Source organism: Brachyhypopomus gauderio, chromosome 5 (assembly GCF_052324685.1).
Source record: "Brachyhypopomus gauderio isolate BG-103 chromosome 5, BGAUD_0.2, whole genome shotgun sequence".
In the NCBI taxonomy this organism is placed as follows: Eukaryota; Metazoa; Chordata; class Actinopteri; order Gymnotiformes; family Hypopomidae; genus Brachyhypopomus; species Brachyhypopomus gauderio.
Genome location: NC_135215.1, coordinates 8,194,463 through 8,215,644, shown reverse-complemented (window position 1 = coordinate 8,215,644; position 21,182 = coordinate 8,194,463). Strand labels below are relative to the sequence as shown.

At 47.1% G+C, this 21,182-nt stretch overlaps 1 protein-coding gene across 2 annotated transcripts in view; it reads left to right on the top strand.

The window, feature by feature from the left end:
- Positions 1–2,065: 2,065 nt before the first annotated feature.
- plxna4 (plexin A4) overlaps positions 2,066–21,182 on the top strand; it is a 225,028-nt gene continuing 205,911 nt past the window's right edge. The window contains exons 1-2 of one of the 2 annotated variants that reach the window (XM_077005340.1): positions 2,066–2,570; positions 21,139–21,182. The exon at positions 21,139–21,182 is cut by the window's right edge and continues 1,268 nt beyond it. The gene's annotated coding sequence lies outside the window, so the exon portion shown is untranslated. The remainder of the gene's footprint in view (positions 2,571–21,138) is intronic. The other variant, XM_077005339.1, reaches the window with a different exon arrangement.

Below are 21,182 nucleotides of genomic sequence, written 5' to 3'. Positions count from 1 at the left end.
AAAACACATGTCATGTAGTTCTGGGGTTGTGGATAAGGAAATGAATTCACCAATAGACATTAAGAAAGAATCAAACAATGTAAGTGCTGTCTGCAAACCAGCCTCTTATGGGTATAATGGAGATAGATGTGAAGATCTCTATGGAAATATACGGTAGCCTAAATCACAAAAGCCCAGAACATACTTCATATAAGGAAAAAGAAAACGAAGCGCACACTGTATCACTCCAGAAACAATAAACAAAGTACTACTGCTGGTTTAATATACGACAAGTTCATCCTAATAGTTTATGTTGCTTTTTTATATTACATTTACATTTTTTACATTTATGGCATTTGGCAGACGCCCTTATCCAGAGCGACTTACATTTCTATTTCATTTTTATACAAGTGAGCAATTGAGGGTTAAGGGCCTTGCTCAGGGGCACCTCAGTCATGGCCTCAGGTCTGGGGATCGAACCCACGACCCTCCGGTCACAAGACCAGTTCCCTAACCACCAGGCCATGACTGCCCAAGTGCATTGATATTAGCGCATCAATGCACTTCCTCTTTGTCTGAGTGCAATCTCTACTGATGTGAATTTTTAATTCTTCAAAATAAGAGCACTGTTTAAATAGTGAAGCATTCAATCTGTGTGAAAATCAAGTGCTCAATCACACGCGTGGTTTTCCAGATTAAAACAGCAGAATACGAAATGCATTGTGTTGGCAGCTCGGCTCTCCTGTACAGCGCCACCCAATCGCGAGGTTTGGGTTTAGAAACGCCGCCGGCTACCATTGTAAATGCATAGAGTTGGGTTTTGTTTATGGGTAGGCAACCTTCAGTCGGATCAACTGACATCTTTTTTCCCACGGCCAGACTTCAGGCAAAGTGGAAGTCAGTCTCAGTCCCCATGCTGCGAATCATCAGATGAAAAACTCTGGACCTGGTCTGCGCAGTTCGCACCGGCATTAGTGACTGACGAGCCACTTTGCCTTATTAGACGGTACTAAACGAGGTTGTAGTGGTTCCGATGTAAGAATCAAACGGCCGCTCCTGCAGTGTCCTGTACAAACTCTTGTCCTCATGCTAGATCATACATCTTAAAGCAGTGACAGTAGTTTCACAAAACCATTTTGCCATTACATAAACAAATAAATAGATCAACAAATAAACAAACACCCGATATGAGTAATAGTTCAAGTCGCCGTTATGATTGGGGACAGAAAGAGAGGGATTAAGTGCAATGCATTATCGACCTGCAGGTGGCGCTACAATGCAGTCTTTTGAGTAACTTTGCATTCAGGAAACACGACCCGCCAGGGCAGGGAATATTGCAGTGAGGAAACTATTTCGTGTTGAGATACATTAATATTAACACGATTCACCGTATTTTCTACAGGAGTAAAACATTGTTGATGTCGGTTGATCTCTATACGTGTTCTGTCTATTCTAATGCATAGATGTATTGTAGTTAAACAGAATCATGTCTAATTTGCAAAGGAACTGACCGGCTAATATGATCCGTTTTTTGGTCTGCAAGTGCGTGTTTATATCCCTAGCTGTGAAACGCCACGAGCCTTTAAACATGAGAGGGTTTTATTTAAATTGAAATTAATCTTCTCAAATTTGGGCTCACATATTCCAAAATCTTTCACTGGGTTGTTTCACTTATTGTATGTTGCACCAAGACTGTTTTTATCCAAAGGCTGTGTATTTTTTAAATTAGTATAAGTGATATCTAATTAATCAGATATTTATAAAGAATTTTGTAAAGTTAATCACCTAATAAATTGTCAGCATATTCATTGTCTTTATAGTACAGGCCTAATCTCCGTCTCAAATTATCTTTGGATTAGCTATTCAAATTCGCTCGTTTTACCCTTGGCATTGTGTGCTCCTATTCCCTCGGCACCCCGTCCTTTCACGGAGGAATGAATGTATTACATAAACACTGACAGAGATGTGCAGCCCGGTTCGGCATATGTCTCATTCATATCAACCGTGCGCCGTGATAACGGGCAATGCAATCTCACAATTAGCCCAATCAGCGGCCAGACTGAGTGACCGTAGGCGAGTCGGGAGGGTTTGTAGTGCAGTTGGCGCAGGAACACGCGCACTCCAGTCGCAGCCCAGTTACTTTGGAGCAGCGAACTCCCAAACACCTCCTCTCAGCTCGGGGAGCGCGTCTCATTCGCCGTTCGCCGTCAGACGAGTCCGAGTCGCGCCGAACTGCAGCAGCCTCATAAGATCCCGGGAGCTCGCGCGCTTAGGATGGGAGCCGTTACCGGACCGGGTCTCGCGCTCGCACGCGCCGCTTAGTCGCTGCGGAAATCGCCGCCCGAACGAATGTCGTTGGGATTCCGCCTCCCGTCCGTCTCTTTCTTCGCAGGAATTTAAACACCAGGGATTTCTGCCGCAGAGACCAAGCGGTGCTGACTCTTTAAAGCGCTGCGTTCGGGATTGATTGGTTTTAAAATCTCAAGATATTCCAGGCTGCGCACGTTTGCCCAGAAATGTTGGAGTAAGAGAGTTGAGCTGCGAACGTGCGTAGGTGCCACTGCGGCTCCCAGGTCCAATCCGCAGCACAGGTAAGGGCTTGACACGGGACCATCGGCACCGTCGTCCGTTCACGTTTTAAACGCGTATCTTTAATACGCAGGATAAGGGTTTGGCGCTCGTGAATGTTATTTCTCCAGGTAGGTGGAGGTTACCTGTTATATGTGTGCGCGAGAGAGCGCTGCACCATCCGCGCCCTGTGTTCGCGCTCGCGCCTCTATCTGCACCCACAGCCTTGGGCAGAAGACTGGAACTCTCTGAAGGCGATCTAAATGATGGTTTATTAAAGCGCATCGTATATATCGTTGGACGTGTGAAGTATATCATTACGGCCCGAGTTAAACTTGGTTTATTTGCCCGTGTTCGTGTGCGCTGAGGTGAGCCGTGCTGGAGCCCCCGGTCCGCCGTACGTGCAGCCCGGACTCGGTGCGTGTGAGACGCTCCTCACCTTGTCCTTCATGCGGCATTTCACACACACTTCAAACTCACACACACTTCAAACTCTTCATTTGAGGCTCGTGCAATGACACTCCTTACCATTCCAGAGTAGGTCAAACTCGAGCAGAAAGTGAGGAGAAATGATGCATCGCTTTTTTTTGGTGAGATCTGCGGGGTCGCGTACTGCCTCTCACACACACCACCTCACACACACACACACACACACACACACACACACACACACACACACACACACACACACACACACACACACCGCCTCTCATACACACCGCCTCTCGGCTCGCGGCGACCGCAGGTCTTCTGCACGGTAGTGTAGTATAACCTTAAACGGCACATCGCTCTCCGGTACATGCGGTACCGGGTTCAGGGGAGTGTGGGGCGGACACGGAGGACAGGTGTACAGAACCAAGTGCGTCTACCGGGCCACCACGTCCCAGCTCACGGCCACCTTAAGGGCTGAAATACGCGGGGGGCTTACTGCAAAAGATCTGACAATTTGAGTTTCTTGGAGAGTCCATTTGTCAAGAAACGACATTTTGTACGTTTCATAATTTTTTTTCATGTTCGGCGGTAGGAATTAAAATATCCTACAGATATCAAACAACTCCTAAGAGTTATTACAAGCACAAGGCGCCGCGTGACATTGAAATCGTCACTCTTATACATAAAAAAGATGATCTGAAATAATGTGGTTAGTCTTCTTGTACGGATGATAGCCAAGTACATTAAACACTGATGAAAACCATTCTGGGGCGATTAGGATATCACTTCTAAATACCTGTGCCCGCCTGCCAGGCTCGTATTCCGGGAGGCGGAATGAATCATGTTTGCAGCCCGGCAGCCCGCGGCTGATTTGGGCGCGAGCTGTAGTGAAGTGTCGCGCGCCACCTCCGCGCGCCTTCGGGAGGCTCCTCCGGGGAGCCGCGAGCGCCTCTGTAATAACGTGTAAGCGTCCATCCTTGAAACGCAGGAAAGCCACATTTAAAGTAACGGCGTTTCGCCACACTCACCCGCGTATCCACGTGACTAATAAATCAGCCAGTTAATTATAATAAAGTCTGTTATATATGTCCCTATTTGTGATGTTGCTCATAATCTGCTGCCACTGATCCATGTTATCTGACGCGAGGCGAGTGTGATCTTCTTTATTCTGGGCTGGCTGTACTTACTGGGAGCCACTTAAAGGTTATTAATTCATGCACCACAGCAACATCATCAGAGGTATTTGTGCAGCAGTGTGTGCCTTAAAGTTTGCTGTTTTCTTGACACCTAGTACGTAATGTAAAATCGCCTCGTGCTTGTGTGTACATTTTTATTTACTCGTATTTATTTGTTATATTTATTTTCAGTGTGGATATGGCTGGTTGGCAAAATTCTTACTTTTTTGAGTAATCATTTTAAATTGATGTTGGATATAGGCTTCAAGATGAGAGAATAGTGTCTGCCCTGTGTCTGCTCTGTGTGTGCCCTGTGTCTGCTCTGTCTGCTCTGTGTGCTCTGTGTCTGCCTTGTGTCTGCTCTGTGTGCTCTGTGTCTGCCCTGTGTGCTCTGTATCTGCCTTGTGTCTGCTCTGTCTGCTCTGTGTGCTCTGTATCTGCCCTGTGTCTGCTCTGTGTGCTCTGTATCTGCCCTGTGTCTGCTCTGTCTGCTCTGTGAGGTTGTAGCTACTCTCTTGATTGTTTGCTTGATGGCTGAAATTGGCAGTGGAAGTTAGACAATATGGTCCTGAGTTTGCGGTACAGTGCACACACACAATCTGTGTGGTGTGTATGCGTGTGTGTGTGTGTGTGTGTGTGTGTGTGTGTGTGTGTGTGTGTGTGTGTGTGTGTGTATGAGAGAGAGAGAGAGACGAAAGAGAGAAATGGTCACTCAGCATTTCACCTGTGGGTAGTATAATAGGTTGTAAACTGAAACACAGGCAGACCAGCCATGTATAGCAGAACAAGGGGAGCACTGGTAGTCTCCCTCTTTCCCTCTCTCCCCCTCCCTCTCTCCCCCCCCCCCCTCTCTCTCTCCCCCCTCCCTGCCTCTCTCTCCATCTCTCTCCCTCTCTCTCCCCTCTCTCTCTCTTTCCCTCTTTCCATCTTTCTCCCTCTCCCCCCTCCCTCTCTCTCTCTCTCTCTCTCTCTCTCTCTCTCTCTCTCCTCTCCCCTCCTCTCTCCATCTCTAGCTCTCTCTCCCCTGTCTATCTCTCCCTTACTCTTTCTCCCTCTCTCACTCTGCCTCTCTCTGTGTATCAGAGGGCATGGCAAAGAGAGAATGTGCTGGTACATGGGTATTTGTGTGTGTGTGTGTGTGTGTGTGTGTGTGTTCATAGCAATGACAGTGGACCACATTTCAAGGAGAAACACCAAGTACCTTTATCCTCTGATAAAGCTGAACCCTGATCATTCTAGTGGATTCCAGGCCAGTACAGGAGGTGGTCTGAGGCTTCCAATACACCATCGTACGGAGTGTGTCGTATGGAGGTGATTTTACTGTTGACATTTCCCACCGTTTTGCTTTCATTTTGGGACGGTGTTGAGACTAGGCTTGGCATTTGGGCAGCACTGCTAAATCAACAGTCTGGGCCTTGAATATCTGGTATGAAGCTACAGATGACAGTGAAATGTGAGAAAAGACTAGAATATCTACTGTGATTGTGTGTGTGTGTGTGTGTGTGTGTGTGTGTGTGTGTGTGTGCAGATCAGTCAGCATGTGTTGTAAGGGGGTGATGATACAAGGAGCTGGTGAATGTGCCTCTCTGTTTGTGATGTCTGTAAGGCTCCACCCCTTTGTTCTGACAGGTTGATCTGAGACTCTGCCTTCCAATAAGAATACTTATACTATATGCAAGCGTCCAATAGGGTTATGGACATCTAGCTGCACTTTTTTTTCTCATTTAACTCATGGGTCATGTCTGCAGGGATGATGATAATGATTGAGATCAGGATGTGCTTGTTTTATCTGTTTATCTGAATGTGTCTTTAATCTGCTGGGGTGCGTGCTCATTTACGCCTGTCCCAGTAGGATAGCGGGTGGATGAGCTAGCAAATCAGAAATCATTGGAAAGTAATCATGATGTGGTTGAGCTGAGCTTTGGCTACTACTGTGTTCCACCTTAGCTAGCTGACAGGATTATGTGAGGAAGAAAGAAATCTATTTTTGTAATCTTTTATTTAATGAGACTCCTCTAGATTGTTCCTCTGTAAAGCTCTGCGTGATTATGTGTGTGTGTGTGTGTGTGTGTTTGTGTGTATGCTACCCTGTCTGAATGTGTGTGTATATATAATCTGTCAAGTGAAGTTATGTTTTTAGCCCAGCTGTTATGATCATGTCATGTTGCTACAACAGTTCAAGTGAATCCCAGCTGTGTGTGTGTATCTGTGCTCAGTTGCAAATACATTTTCTGGTAAATTTCTCTTGGATTTTGACCAATTACAGGGTATCCTGTTGAAATGTCTTTTAAAGAGAAGAATCTCTTGACAGTCCAATTTGTGCATCCTGTCAACATGTATGTGTATGTGTATATGTATGTGTTTTGTCTTTGTGTGTTTATGTGTGTGTGCAAGGTGTGTTTGTTAAGTGCACATGAATTTTACAACAGTCATGTTTACATGCATTATCATCAGGATTGCCTCCCATAGGACAACTTCCTGTATGTGTGTGTGTGTGTGTGTGTGTATAAGAAGGGGAGGGGTGATCACTCAGCTTATTTTCACTGTAGTGGGACTGTGAAGGTCTAAAGCTTTTTTCCTTTTTCTATCTTCCTCTCCTCTCTCTTTCTCTATACCTCTCTCTCTCTCTCTCTCTAATAAAATAAGTTATTATCCACTTTTATTTTATTCCTGTTCTTGTATTCCTGATTCATCCTTAAATCTTAAATTCATCCAAAATGCAGGCATTTTATAGTGTGCTGTTGGGACTTCTGTTGTGCATCTTCAACCGATTTGGTTTTCGTGTGTTGATGATTTGCTGAACGTTCCTCTCTGTCAGTACGATGCCCTCAAACCCCAAAACAAGAATACCATTTCATCTGGGCTCCATTACACCCAGGAGTCATGCTGTCCTCAAACATGCAGTGCAAGTGGTGAAAGAATCCACAGTTGGACTCTAAAAGCGTTTAGACCTTCCGTCTCGTGGTTATGGATCTGTGGTTCCGGCTCTGACTCAAAGCGGAGTAGCCTTGCTGGTGTCATGGACCTGTGAATAGCAGGGAACCCCAGGAACGTGCAGCACCCAGTTGAGATCAGTGCATCTGAGGTTCCAGGACCCCATTACAAACCCTTTGGACCCCTTTAGATAGGTTTTTTTTTTGGTTTGCTCGCAGTCATGATCAGAGAAGATTGCAGGAGGGACCTCCCCACAGTGCAGTGGCACTAATGTATAGATGAGGTGGGGATTCGGTTAGATGTATCTGACGAATGCCTTGTGAATGTGTGTGACATATACAAATGATGCATATTGGTGTGAGAGAAATAGGGAGAGAGGAAAAGAGAGGAGGCAGAGAGAAAGAGGATGACGGAGAGAGAGAAAGAGAGAGAGTGAGGAAGTGTGTTGCAGAGCTTTGCTATTGTGTATGTCCTTAAGACCAAGAACATCACACTGAAGCCAACATCTTGGTGCGGCAGACTTTGTGTTCGCGTGTGCTAAGCTGGGCATGATGGGTAATACATTACTTCTGCATGACACGTATGAACCGTCACCAGTCCCCTCTGAAGGTGCAGGCGGAAGTGTGATGCCAAGCAGGTTCTGCGTGGTCTGTGTTGCCCCTGGCCGACCAGGTGGATTATGAAACTGCTATCTTGGCCGTAACGGGAGGGGTTTGAGTCAGATGATCATTCTCTTTTTCTCCAAGTCTTAAATGTGGATGTAATAAAGTGTGTGTGTGTGTGTGTGTGAGAGAGAGAGAGAGAGAGAGAGAGAGAGAACGAGAGAGATAGAAAGTGAAACAAGCAGAGATGGGGAGAGAAAGAGAAAGAAAGAAGGCAGGAGATGGAGAGCAAGAGAGGAGAAAGGGAGAGAAGAAAAGAGGAGGAGGTGTAACCTGCTCTGCTCCTGCTCTAATGGTCCTCGCGTTTGTCCATCACAGCCCAGCGCATCAGTGTCCACCTTAGCCGGAGTCTTCTTCCGGGGCGTTCCCCTCAGACATGCTAATGCGCTTTAGGAGCGTAATGAGACGACCAGGAGCATGTGAGCATCAGCTCACACCCTGCTAACGAGTTCCCACTAGCTTCCCTTCCTCACTAGTCATTTTAGACTGACGGGGCTTTTGTTTTGTTAAGTATTTCTGTAACGTTCAGTCCTAGCGTGGATGCTACCACAGTGGGTCCTTGAGTGTCATACTGATGTAAGAGCTTCTCTCAGGTGGGGGCCCACTCTGCGTCCACCTGCTTCGGGGAGAGAGCGCACCTTCTGTCTTAGTGCCACCTTCCCTGAGTTAGGGGAGCTGAAGTCGCCTCTGTCAGCCACACAGAGCTTGTGTGCTGGGTGGCGCCTGCTAGCGTCGACAGGCCAGCTGTTTCCCAGTCATGCTGTTGCCAGAGTTGGTTTGTTCTGGTTGACGGTGAATATTTTCCATGTTTAGCCCTGGAATTGTTTGTTAGAGGCTTTTTTATGGCATTTACAGGTGTGCAGAGGGGTCTGTGACCAAACCGCATATGCAGTTTATGTTGTGTAATTGTGCAGTGGATGCTGTGTGTCTGTGTGTGTGTGTGTGTGTGTGTGTTTCTTTGCATCTTGTGTAGTGCTTTAAGTATCTCCGTCAGCGTAGTGAGCACTGGTCCCTATGCCACCCACACATCTATAAGTGTTCCCATGGAAACGTGACTTGTTAGCTCCATTATCTTTTCTAAATGCCCCTCTTCCCCCAAAAGGCCACTGCAGATTATGTTTGGAGCTGTAAGTGAGACATCGGCAGTGACAGCGTTATCCATCAACCTGCTTTAATTGGCCCAAAATGATAACGCTAATCAGTGTGTGGCCGGTACGAGCGACTAAACCAGCCTCTCTACGCTCTCAGGGTAGACAAGGCACACAATGGCCTGCTTCTGCCCCAAAGTGCTTTGTCACCTCGGCATTTTGAACGGTGTCACTTCCGATTGGTTCTTTGGAATTTCTGCTGGCGTGTGGGGAGGGAGTTAGAGCTGTCCTATGGTCTTCATAAGCAGAGCTTTGTGCTGTGGACTGAACGCCGTTCAGATGAGGTTTCTGTCCTCCCTCGGGTGTCTACTGGACACGCTTGACGTGCCACATTTCTTTGGCGAGGCGGGGCTGAGTGAGAGTAAGGTCAGACTCTCGTTGGAGTGATCCGTGTCCACCCCTGAACCCCCAACCCTGACCCCCGAACGCCAAACCCCAGATCAGGACTCGGACGGAGCGTCCGGCCAGCGATGAGAGGAATAGTGAATGCATATCTTCTCTTCTCCGTCCTTCCTCTGCGTGATGGAAGTCTTCCTGGCCCTCTCAGTCTGGAGAGCCCTGGGGGCGGGATTTGCTCTGAAGGAAGGGAGCATGGAGAGGTGTGAGGGCATGGGAGAGCGAGCCGAGCGGCCCGGCAAAAGAGGGAGATGGAGAGAGATGGACAGAAAGGGAATAGAGGGAGAGAAAAGGGAGAAGAAGCGGTAGAGAGGGAGGGATGGATGACAGAAGGAGAGACATGGATGAAGGTTGGCTGTAGAACACCACGGCTGGACCGCACGCTCCTGTGTTTACGCCACAGGCTCCTCCAAACAGAACCAGGGAGGAGGGTAAACAGAAAGGGAGAGCAGTGCCGTCTCTCTCCCTGCACCCTGGGGGACCTGAGGCGGGCGGGACGCCGGCCAGGGGAGGCAGAGCGGCATGCGCAGGTCCCGTAGGAGCTGCAGGACTCCGCTCAGGAAGGTCCCGCGTTTCCCGTTTTGTGTGTGGTGGAGATTCACATCTCCAAGATGATACGCATCAGTCACACAAGCTGCTTAGCATGAGCTCCATAACTGCACCGCTGGACAATGGGGGTCTGTGATAGGATGCTGAATTCATCCATACAAACACACACACACTCACACACACACACACGCAAGTTGTTCATCCACCACTGGAAGTCCCTTCATCATCACACACATGTCATGGTCAGATCTTGTCAAAGGCTTCCTGTGTGATTCTCTGTTTCTACACACCCTCAGTGTGTCACTCACTCAGAGCCTCTGGGCTTTTCTAAATATCCACTCTGGTTCGGTGTTGTGCGATATATCATTCCTGAGTCATTATTGTGATATTGTATTTGGTAATGTAATATTTTAAAAGACCTGTAGCCACATTGTCGGTGGAATATCAGAAGTGTCTGTGCTCTGAGCGTGTACTGTGGGGGAGATGAGACACACACACCATAACAGCGTGAGCTGCAGCCTGAGGACTACTGTCGGCATATTTAACACTCCTAAGGAAATAAGGGGCACTTACTACAAGCAATTATGTATTGCGTTATAAATACCACACACATGTCATGGATATTCTGTGCAATTACAGGTTGTTAAGGACCGTATCCTAGAAACGGAAGTATGCATTGAGATAGCAGTGAATGTTGCACTGTGGCAGGTCTCGTTACCACAGTCCTGGTGGATGGGTGTAGTGGTATCAGTACTGGTGAATGGGTGTAGTGGTATCAGTACTGGTGAATGGGTGTAGTGGTATCAGTACTGGTGGATGGGTGTAGTGGTATCAGTACTGGTGAATGGGTGTAGTGGTATCAGTACTGGTGGATGGGTGTAGTGGTATCAGTACTGGTGGATGGGTGTAGTGGTCTCAGTACTGGTGGGTGGGTGTAGTGGTGTCAGTACTGGTGGATGGGTGTAGTGGTATCAGTACTGGTGGATGGGTGTAGTGGTATCAGTACTGGTGAATGGGTGTAGTGGTATGAGTACTGGTGAATGGGTGTAGTGGTATGAGTACTGGTGGATGGGTGTAGTGGTATTAGTACTGGTGAATGGGTGTAGTGGTAACAGTACTGGTGAATGGGTGTAGTGGTATGAGTACTGGTGGATGGGTGTAGTGGTATGAGTACTGGTGGATGGGTGTAGTGGTCTCAGTACTGGTGGGTGGGTGTAGTGGTATCAGTACTGGTGGATGGGTGTAGTCATCTCAGTACTGGTGGATGGGTGTAGTGGTATCAGTACTGGTGGATGGGTGTAGTGGTATCAGTACTGGTGGATGGGTGTAGTGGTATTAGTACTGGTGGATGGGTGTAGTGGTATTAGTACTGGTGGATGGGTGTAGTGGTCTCAGTACTGGTGGATGGGTGTAGTGGTATCAGTACTGGTGGATGGGTGTAGTGGTATCAGTACTGGTGGATGGGTGTAGTGGTATGAGTACTGGTGGATGGGTGTAGTGGTGTCAGTACTGGTGGATGGGTGTAGTGGTATGAGTACTAGTGGATGGGTGTAGTGGTCTCAGTACTGGTGGATGGGTGTAGTGGTATGAGTACTGGTGGATCAGTGTAGTGGTATGAGTACTGGTGGATGGGTGCAGGGTCTAAGATTCCTGTGTGCTGTATACTGCACACTGCATTGAGTGCTGCATACTGCACACTGCTTTGAGTGCTGCATACTCAGTGCTTTTTGTTTCCTGTCGTTCTAAATGGCAAGAGGCATATGCACTTTATTCATTTATTTTTCTGTGCCTAATGTCAAGAATTCAGTTGCTTTTGTTGTGACCTTTAGAAAACTAAATTACCATATTTCCTGTTTCTCTCTGGCCTTGTGGTTAAGGGTGAGGGAGTAACCTCTCACTGGTATGGGTTTGTAAGAACATGAGTTGTCTCTTTGACTGGAGGCCACTCTGCATGGTTCCGGTTCACCTTTCCGCTTCGTTGTGGATTCCAGTTCTGTTTCGGATCAGCTCCGAGTGTCTGCGTTCGCCAGAATTCATTTTGTCCCTCTTGTCCAAGGACTATTCCTTTTTGAGGATTAGATTTAAATGGGACCGCTTCACTTTGATTGACTATTGTTTTGGTTTTGACTGCTGGTATAATTCAGTGCTCTGCGTCCACTTGTGACTGATTGGCTACACATCACTAGCGGAGGAGAGAGAGATTCAGTGGCGGGTACAGATCGCTCGCGTCTGGGGAGAAGCTGAACTGCAGGTGTCCTTATCACGCAGACGCAGGCGTGCAGATGTGCAGGTGTGCAGACGTGCAGGTGCGCAGACGTGCATGCGTGCAGATGCAGACGTGCATGCATGCAGGTGTGCAGACGTGCAGGTGTGCAGACATGCAGACGCGCAGGCACGCAGACGTGCAGGTGTGCAGACGTGCTGGTGCGCAGATGTGCATGCGTGCAGGTGTGCAGACGTGCAGGTGCGCAGACGTGTAGGTGGGCAGACATGCATACGCGCAGGCACACAGACGTGTAGGAGTGCAGACGCGCAGACATGCAGGCACGCAGATGCGCAGGCACGCAGATGTGTAGGTGTGCAGACGTGCAGGTGCGCAGACGTGCATACGTGCAGACGTGCAGGCACGCAGACGTGTAGACGCAGCCTCTCCCCACAGGTCCCGTGTGCTCCTCATGTCCTGCTGCTGAATTCCATCAGGACCGCGATGGATTGATGAAATGCCGTGATTTAACTGTTTGTTTGCTCTTGTGGAAAATAGATTTTCCATATCTAATTATTGTAGTACGCTGGTGGGTACAGCATCACGAGTCCCTGGTGTTGAATGAATACTGCCAGCGCTGAGTGAACTCATATTGCAATCACTGCCCCAGCTGGGCCGGCGTGAAGACGGTGGGGGGTTCTGTTGTGTACACACACCATTTTGAATTTTGCGCTATAAATTATGTACATTTCTCAGTGCTTTTAATCCCATTTGAAAGAGCAGCAAAGATTACACCTAGCTAGTATCATATAATAATCTATTAATAACTAAGGGTGTAGATTTGTGGATTTGTGTACTGGAGGTGTGGAGTTGTAGAATTGTAGGCATCTCTGCTGGGGGATATTGGTATGTAGCCACTTATCAAAACATCCTAAGACCAAAAGAGGCGGAGCTAGGAACTGCATGGAAATGGTTATTAACACTTGGCTACGTGCTGAGACTACCATCATCTGAGTGTCTGACACCTCATGGTTTGCAGTTAAGAGAACTGTAAATGTGGAATTGTTTTTTTAGAGTCTACGACGGCTTTTAAATGAGCTGAGAAGCTGTACAACATCTTGTGGTGGATTTTCTGGACTCTGATAATAGACTGTATTATAGTCTAGACTATATATATATATATATATATATATATATATATATATATAGCCCCCTACCAAAAAGCCTTTTCATTGGTCTGAGTCCACAGTTCAATCCAGACTAACCCTACATTCTTCCTCATCTTTATGAGGGATTAGTGTAAGCAAAATCTTAATCCAAAAAACAATATTACATACTGATGAGAGCGATCCTCTATGTGTGTGTGTGTGTGTGTGTGTGTGTGTGTGTGTGTGTGTGTGTGTGTGTGTGTGTGTGTGTGTGTGTGTGTGTAGTGATCCTACTTATGTAGCTTTGTGCACGCTCACATGCACATAAATTAAAACCACAGCTGGACAGATTGTGATAATCTCCAAAGATGGTGATTATCAGGCGTTCATGACTACGGAGTTAATCTTGAGGGTCAAGGCCGTTTTGTTCACAGATTATTAACTTCCGCACTGATGCCTGATCGATTTGTGATTTCTAATGTGAGCTGCAGTGATAGAAGCCCTCTGTGTTCCATTAGTTATGTCTTTTAGGCATGCCGTTTTTCTGCTGCTCAGATCCCTGGCCCATCTCCTCACACACAGAGCTGCCTCAGATCCACAGCAGCGACTCCCTCGTTGACTGTTCCAGCATCAGTCTAACCCACCGGAACCCCTGACCCCGGCCGTTCTAACCAGTCAGGCACCACTGACACCAGATCAGCTGCAGAGGGCACTTTCACCACGTGGCAGGCTCTCCAGCGCCTTTGCCTGTTATTTGCTGCCCCTGCTCGTGCCAGCCGCACGGCCCCTCGGCACATCAACACTGTATTAGGGCTGAGGAATAAACTGCAGTGTGTGTGAAATGGCCCTTTATGATGTCTGATTTATTGCTTGCTTCACTGGTGCTGACAGGCGTCCATATTGCTTTGGAGAGAGAGAGACACCAGGAAAACGTCTCGCCTCAGCCGAGGAATCAAACCCTCCACTCCTCCCCCGGCTTCTGCTGCCCAGGCTGCCATGAAGGCTTAGGCTGATGAAAGTCATGGAGCTCCGTGTGTGTGTGTGTGTGTGAGAGAGAGAGAGAGAGAGAAAGAGAGAGAGACAGACAGAGAGAGAAGGAGAGTGAGTGGGAGAGAGAGACAGTGTGGAATGTATTTATGTGTAAATATATTCCTGTGGTATGTTCATAGAATTTTGATTTTAGCCTCTAAGTCAAGGGTCACTTGTGAAGGAGATGCTTTTGTCATAAATAACCTGCTCTTAGACACACAGAGATGACCTCTCCTGTTCTTTATTGATAACCTGTGCATGAGCAGAGAATAATTTAGATGGGGGGGGGGGGGTATGTGTGTAAAAAAAAGTGAGTCACAGAGCAACAGGAGAGAGAGGGAGAGAGAGAGGGAGGGAGAGAGTGGGGGAGAGGGGAGAAGGAATGAACTGAGAGTTTCAGCCTGTGCAAGTGAACCAAGGACACGAGACACAGTGGGGGGGGAGTGAATTTAGGATACACAAGTGCAGAGATGAGAGAGAGATGGAGGAGGAGGTGAAGAGAGAGGGAGAGAGAGAGAGAGAAAGAGAGAGAGAGAGAGGATCTGGCAGAGAGAGAAGTTGTTGAAAGCCACAGTGTGAAAACAGCTGCTTTATCATGAATGCCATTAACTCCTTTTGAAAAGGAGCTTCAGCTTTGATAATCTCAGTTTAATTAATGGATTAATCAATGAGTGTGTCAAACAGCCTTTCCCCCTTTTACACTACAGCCGATGCGGCAGTGGCATGTTAAACTTAATGTGTCTGTTCTAAACCGTTAACGAGTCACCCCGACCCTTAAATATGAAGGACTTTCTAATGAGAAATTTTATTCTGTTTATTTTAGATTCTACATTCATATATAATCAGACGCTATAGACATGAGGTCCATTATGAGATGTGTGCCATTACAACCTCATGCTGGTTGGCTAATTTCCTGGGATCACTGTTTTATGGCTTTCCTGAGGTCAGCGGGAGTAATTGAATAGGGTTGGGTTAAGACGGCGTAATCAGCGGCGTCTCAGCTGTGTGTGTAGAGGAGAGTAGTGTGTACAGGAAGTAGCTCTCCGCTGAGCCAGTTTAACCCAATAAGAGGAAGAAGGAGATGAGGGAATATACAGATACCAGGCAGGGCAGTTAACATGAAGAAATGAGGAGAGAGAGAGAGAGAGACAGACACAGAGAGATAGAGAGACATGAAGAGAGACACAGAAAGAAAGGCATTCTGGAGAGAGAGAGAGAGTGAGAGAGAGAGTATATCATTAGGTTTGCATGCAGTGTGTATCAGTTTATGGATCTACACATGTCTATCTATTTCTTTATCTGTGTGTGTGCATTTATTTGTGTATGAGTATGCAAAAGCTATATTTGTGTCAGGTTGTTTATCCTTGGCTGAGTGTGAATATGAATGACTTCTATGAATGCTAAATAAATATATTCATGTGTAAAACACAGAGGAATGTATGAGGGGGTGCGAGAGACACACAGAGAGAAAAGGAGGTTTGCTGAACACAGATCTGCTAAAGAACCCTGATCGGTATGACAGTGAGAAAACGGCAGATGTCAACATGCCTTTCAGGACCCATTGGGTTTGCCTGACTGGCTTTTGGGCTCAGGCCAGTACTTTGACTTGACTCCATTGTGAAGGAAGCCTCTCAAAGCCCATAAGGCCTACGCATAGCAGACCAAGCTGTGCACGTCTATGAATCTATGAAAGCTGTGCCTGCTGTCTGAATTTGTCCTGTATCTGTCTGTTAATAACTGCAGAAAGTAAACATACAAGTGTCATATTACGCCCAATAAATCACTCTGTAATAGGAGAGTGTCCTTAGGATAATTAAATCTAAGGCTGCTATGCCTCCTGTATACGTAAGCAGTTAGGGGAATGTTATTTTAAACATCTATGAAAACATTACTAGAACACAGTGACTGGCATGTATGGTTCCTCTGGTTGAAGACTTGCTTGTTTAATTGAATAGAGCGTCGTTAGGATTCAGCAATGCATCAGCTGCATGTGCACTGCGTAGTTAGTGTGGGACAGGAAAACAGCTCCCAGACTAACTCAATAAAAGGACGTCGAAGAAACGTCTACAGTTCACATACAGCCCAGTGCATCAGCTGATGGACTGGACACACAGGTGGCCTTAAGCACGGGGTGTTCATTGTGTGGGCCCATGCGGGCCTGGGGGACCTGTCAATGCCCAGAGAGGGTCTCTGACAGACCATAATGAAAATCTAGCATTTATTAGAAAACAATGTGTTCCCATCTCTCCCAGAGAGCACCAGCCCACACCACACATGAAAGTGAGCTTCTCATTCAGCATGTAAGCACAACCGCTCTTCCTCATCCTCTTCCTCCTCCTCTTCCTCCTCTGGCTGCTCTGTCAACCCCATCTTCTATCTTCAGTCATGAATCCCCCCATCTGCCCACAGGATCCAGTGATCAGATGGAGGAAGACACACGCTAATGAAAGTTGAACCAAAGAGTGTGTGTGTGTGTGTGTGTGTGTGTGTGTGTGTGTGTGTGTGTGTGTGTGTGTGTGTGTGTGTGTGTGTGTGTATTTATGTCACAGTGAAAGCCGAACAGAGGGCCGTGTGTGAGTCACAGTGAAATCGAACAGAGGGCTGTGTGTGAATGTGTCACAATGAAAGTCAAACAGAAGGGTGTGTGTGTGTGTATGTGTGTATGGGTGTGTGTGTGTATCTGTGCTTATGAATGTGTAAGTGCATCTGCGTGAAAGAGTGCAAGAACACACATGACCCTCTGTGAATGCATGTGAGGTTCTAATCAAATTTTAATCACACTGTCCCAAGATAAATCTCTTAGATCAGGCTAGAGGATTAACTCTAGATTATTGTAGTTCCCCATCTTCCCAATCTCCTGTTAATCTCATGAGATTGAAGCCAAATGTTTGCCTATAATGTCAGGCTTAACACTGCTGCTTTGAGTGCTGGATCATACCCAGAGATCAGCTTCAAAGGTTGTGGCTTCACAGCATGGACCACGTCCCCCAGAACCTGCCAGTGCATTCCCAAAACACAAGTGAGTCATCTTCACTACGCTCGCAAGTGGGGCCCGCTAGTGTCCTGGGAGCAGGACCGAGGTCCGTCCTGCTTGGAAAGAGATCATGAGCGAGGTAGACATGTTGAACATGGTTAGTACAGTACATGCATGGTTAGTACATGCGTTTTTAAACGGTTAGGAGGACCAGTTCGAGATCACAGCGGGACCTGGTGGCAGTCCCGTAAACAGGAACGTCTGCACCCGTCTGTTACTACATCACCATGAAGTATGACATGACATCATGAACTGCGACATGGTACCACGAACTGCGACATGACACCATGAACCCTGAATGCGACTATAACTTCGGGCCTTGAGTTAATTTCCCTGAGGGGATCAATCTTATGGCTTATCTTAAAGCCAGTTGGTGTGATCTATCTATGGTTCGTGTATATATGGTAACAGAAAGACAGGCAGCTCTACAGTCATTATTCCTCCTGCCAGGTTCAGGTCTTTATTCATCCATTTTGGCTCTGAATATTTTTAGTGGACTAATAATACCTTCTTTCATCGTATATCAAAGCAGCAGGTCTGATTTTATAGTCGGATCACCTCGTTGAAGGCTCTTTCCTGTCCATCTGTCTGTGTTGATCTTCATGTGCTGTGTTCTGGAAGGGAGATTTCATATGGAAGGTTCACTGATTTGAGGATGGATCAGGTTTGTTTTAGTTTGGCCTGATGCAACTATGTCTTATTTTACCTTGAGTGTTACTAAACAGCACATTTACGTCAGTTGTGCCAAGACATCAATGTGCAGGGGAAATCCATTTATTTTATTTATCCATTTTATTTAATGAACATTAGTATGAATAGTAGTAATAACTGATAAGTGAATTGGTGATTTTTTAAAATCTCTAAATGTTTATTGTTGTCATACCAAATATGATGAAATCCAATAACCACATTAGTGCTGCTGGTGCTGTCAGTGCTGCTAGTGCTGTCAGTGGTGTCAGTGCTACTATTGCTGTCAGTGCTGCTAGTGCTGTCAGTGGTGTCATGCCTCTGTACACTTGTTGGGACAAACACACACATAACATAGCTCATGTTAGGCCTGGTTTAGGCCTGGTTTAAGCCTGGTTTAAGCCTGGTTTATTCCCTGCTGGACTGTGGTTGACTTGTAATTCAACCACAGTCCAAAAAAAGGTGTGATCTTGGTTTTTAGATTTTCAAAAATTCCACCTGGCTTTGTTTGTTCCCATGTTCCTGTCAGGTGGGAGTCATAGCACGCGTGTCCTGGCCTTCAGCCCGGGGCTGTTTCCACCGCTCCCCTCACACCCTCCCACCGAATCTCTCCTGCGTGTGTGTGTTGAGCTACAACCGAGATTGCTTCCAACACGGGTGCATTATCGCTCATGTGCTTGGGTTTGTTGTCTTGAAGGACAATGAAGTTATGGCGTGAGATGTGTCTTCATCACTGTGTTCTGGAGAGACAAACATGGTAAAAAGCGTGAATGTTTAATTAGGCAGAACACTCTGACCTCCAACTGTACACTGGGTTTGTATTTCTGGAGGCAGAAAGAGAGAGAATGCTTGACGCCAAACATAAAATTCATTAGCACCCTTTCATGTGTGTACTCCGCATGTGGTCATTGTTACTGTGTGTGTGTGTGTGTGTGTGTGTGTGTGTGTGTGTGTGTGTGTGTGTGTGTGTGTGTGTGTGTGTGTGTGTGTGTGTGTGTGTGGGTGGGTTGATGGAGCTTTCCAGAGTTGTAATTGGCTTCCACTTGACCATACTGCCAGCATCTGTCTTTGCCCTCTTCCTCAGGACTGGAGGTCAGCTGATTGCTTGCTGTGTTCTGGATCCTTGCTGTGTTCTGGATCCTTGCTGTGTTCTGGATTCTTGCAGTGTTCTGGATTCTTACTGTGTTCTGGATCCTTTCTGTGTTCTGGATCCTTGCTGTGTTCTGGAGGCTAGACATTCTTTGCTGTTCTGAGCTGGCATGCTCTCTCAGCAGTCCCGCCTCCTCTACCCCTCTGGGAGGAGCATGCCAGGATAAGCCAATCATAAACACCCCTCTCTGGATAAACCTTGCAGATTAGCCAAATGTAAATCCTGTTTCACCGCCTGCCTGGCCACCGTTTCTGACCACAGAGCAATCAGGCTGTCACATACAGCAGCGAAGCAAATAAGCAAACGAATAAATACGTGCATGCATTATTATAAATAATCAAAATTAGACGGTCGTGTCTTTCACAGGACACTGAACTGGATCTGTGTGTGCGTAGTTAAATGATTTGTTTGAATGTGCAAGGTGATACATGGCATGACACGGATTGGCATGGATTTAATTAACAGCGTATGCAGACCAACGGGCGAAGTCAAATAAGAGCTACGCGTGTACGGCCTGATGGGAGATAATTAAGTGTCACTGGGTTGTTTGGTTCAGATCCATGTTCTCTGAAGGCACCGGCCATGTGCGGGGGGTGTGTGTGTGTACTGACATTTATGTCTGTTGTTTTTAGCGTTCACATGTGTGTGCCCGGTCGTCTGCTCCGTATTGCAGCAGAACGAGACGAGTGTCGTGTGCGCGCGCGTGTGTGCTCCTCCCTGGTCTGCGTCTCCCGTCTCCCTGTAAAATGCCGTTTAATGTCTATAATGCTCGCGGCAGCGTCGTGAAGTGGTTTCCCCGTGCTGACATTATCCCCCACTGCTCAAATTACCCACGCTAGTCGCTCTCCTGACACCCGCTCCCGCGCACAGCCGACGCGGCTGTCGCCTGGCTGGCCTCTCCGGAGACCGGAGAGACGACTGACCCCTTCATTATTCAGCACTGGCGCTTACGGCTCACTGTGGGAATGCTTTCTGTTTCGATGGCTAATCATAACTGTGTAGTGCCTGCCATTTACCCTCTAACATCTTAATGTCTGCTGCAGGAGCAGAACTGTGATTTTCGTATCTACTCAGCACCCACCACTTAAGTGCCAGTCTGCCCGAGACTGCTGTCTTGCATAACAACCACAGTTTAAACATCGTACGGTATATTTTCCCTTCCACGTTCTCTCCTGTAAAGAATATGAGGTGTTTTGCGTGGGATTCCCACTTGTGTATTGTGGTACAGTGCGAGCAGTGAGTGGACCATTATTGTATGTGACGAGGTATCAGGGAGGAAGGGGACAGGTTTTCGTGGACTCTGTTGCTAAATATTTTGTCCAGTTTGGATGTCCTCATGTCTGTGTGTATGTTCTTCTATCTGTGAACACTGGAGAACGACAGCGATGAAGCTAAACTGTCGTAAACAAGCAACTCAAGATGAAGAGCTTTCTCTCTCTCTCTCTCTCTGTCCCTTACTTTTTCTGCCTCTCTTTCTCTCCCTCTGTTTCTCCCTCCTTCTCTTCTTCTCCTAATTGTGCCAGTGGTTCCCTTCCTCTCACGAACACTGCAGCCATGCTGCTTTCTGTCTCTGTCTCTCCCCCTAGTGATGGCAGTGGGTGAGCTTCTCTATCGAGAGAAAAGAGAGAAAATCGCCAACGTGTGCAAATCGCTCGCAGGGGGAAAAATCAATTAGAGGGCCAGAGGCACGGCCGTGCGATGGGGCGCACGTGGAGAGGCAGTGCCCGCCCGTGCCGATAACTCCTGGGGCAAATGCATTATGCCTATTGAGAGTGGCATCTATTCATGCCAGCAGGGTCCAATGTTTTGCTGCCCTGTCTCTCCCCCCACCTAATTACTGCTGCACTCCTCTCCAAATAGCTGGAAACTGTCATGTGGCTTTAGGTAATTTGACGTCTGAGGTCAAACTCCCCCAATGCCATTCTGACTATGGAGCATTCGTAATGTGAGGGGCGGTGACATTTGCTTTGGGAGATCCAACCCACATGTTTCATGAACTGATATTATTTGTGCTGTTTTCTCCACTCCCCACCCCCCACTCCAGGTCCATGATGTCCTCAAGTTTGAGAGAAGCCTGAACTCTGATCG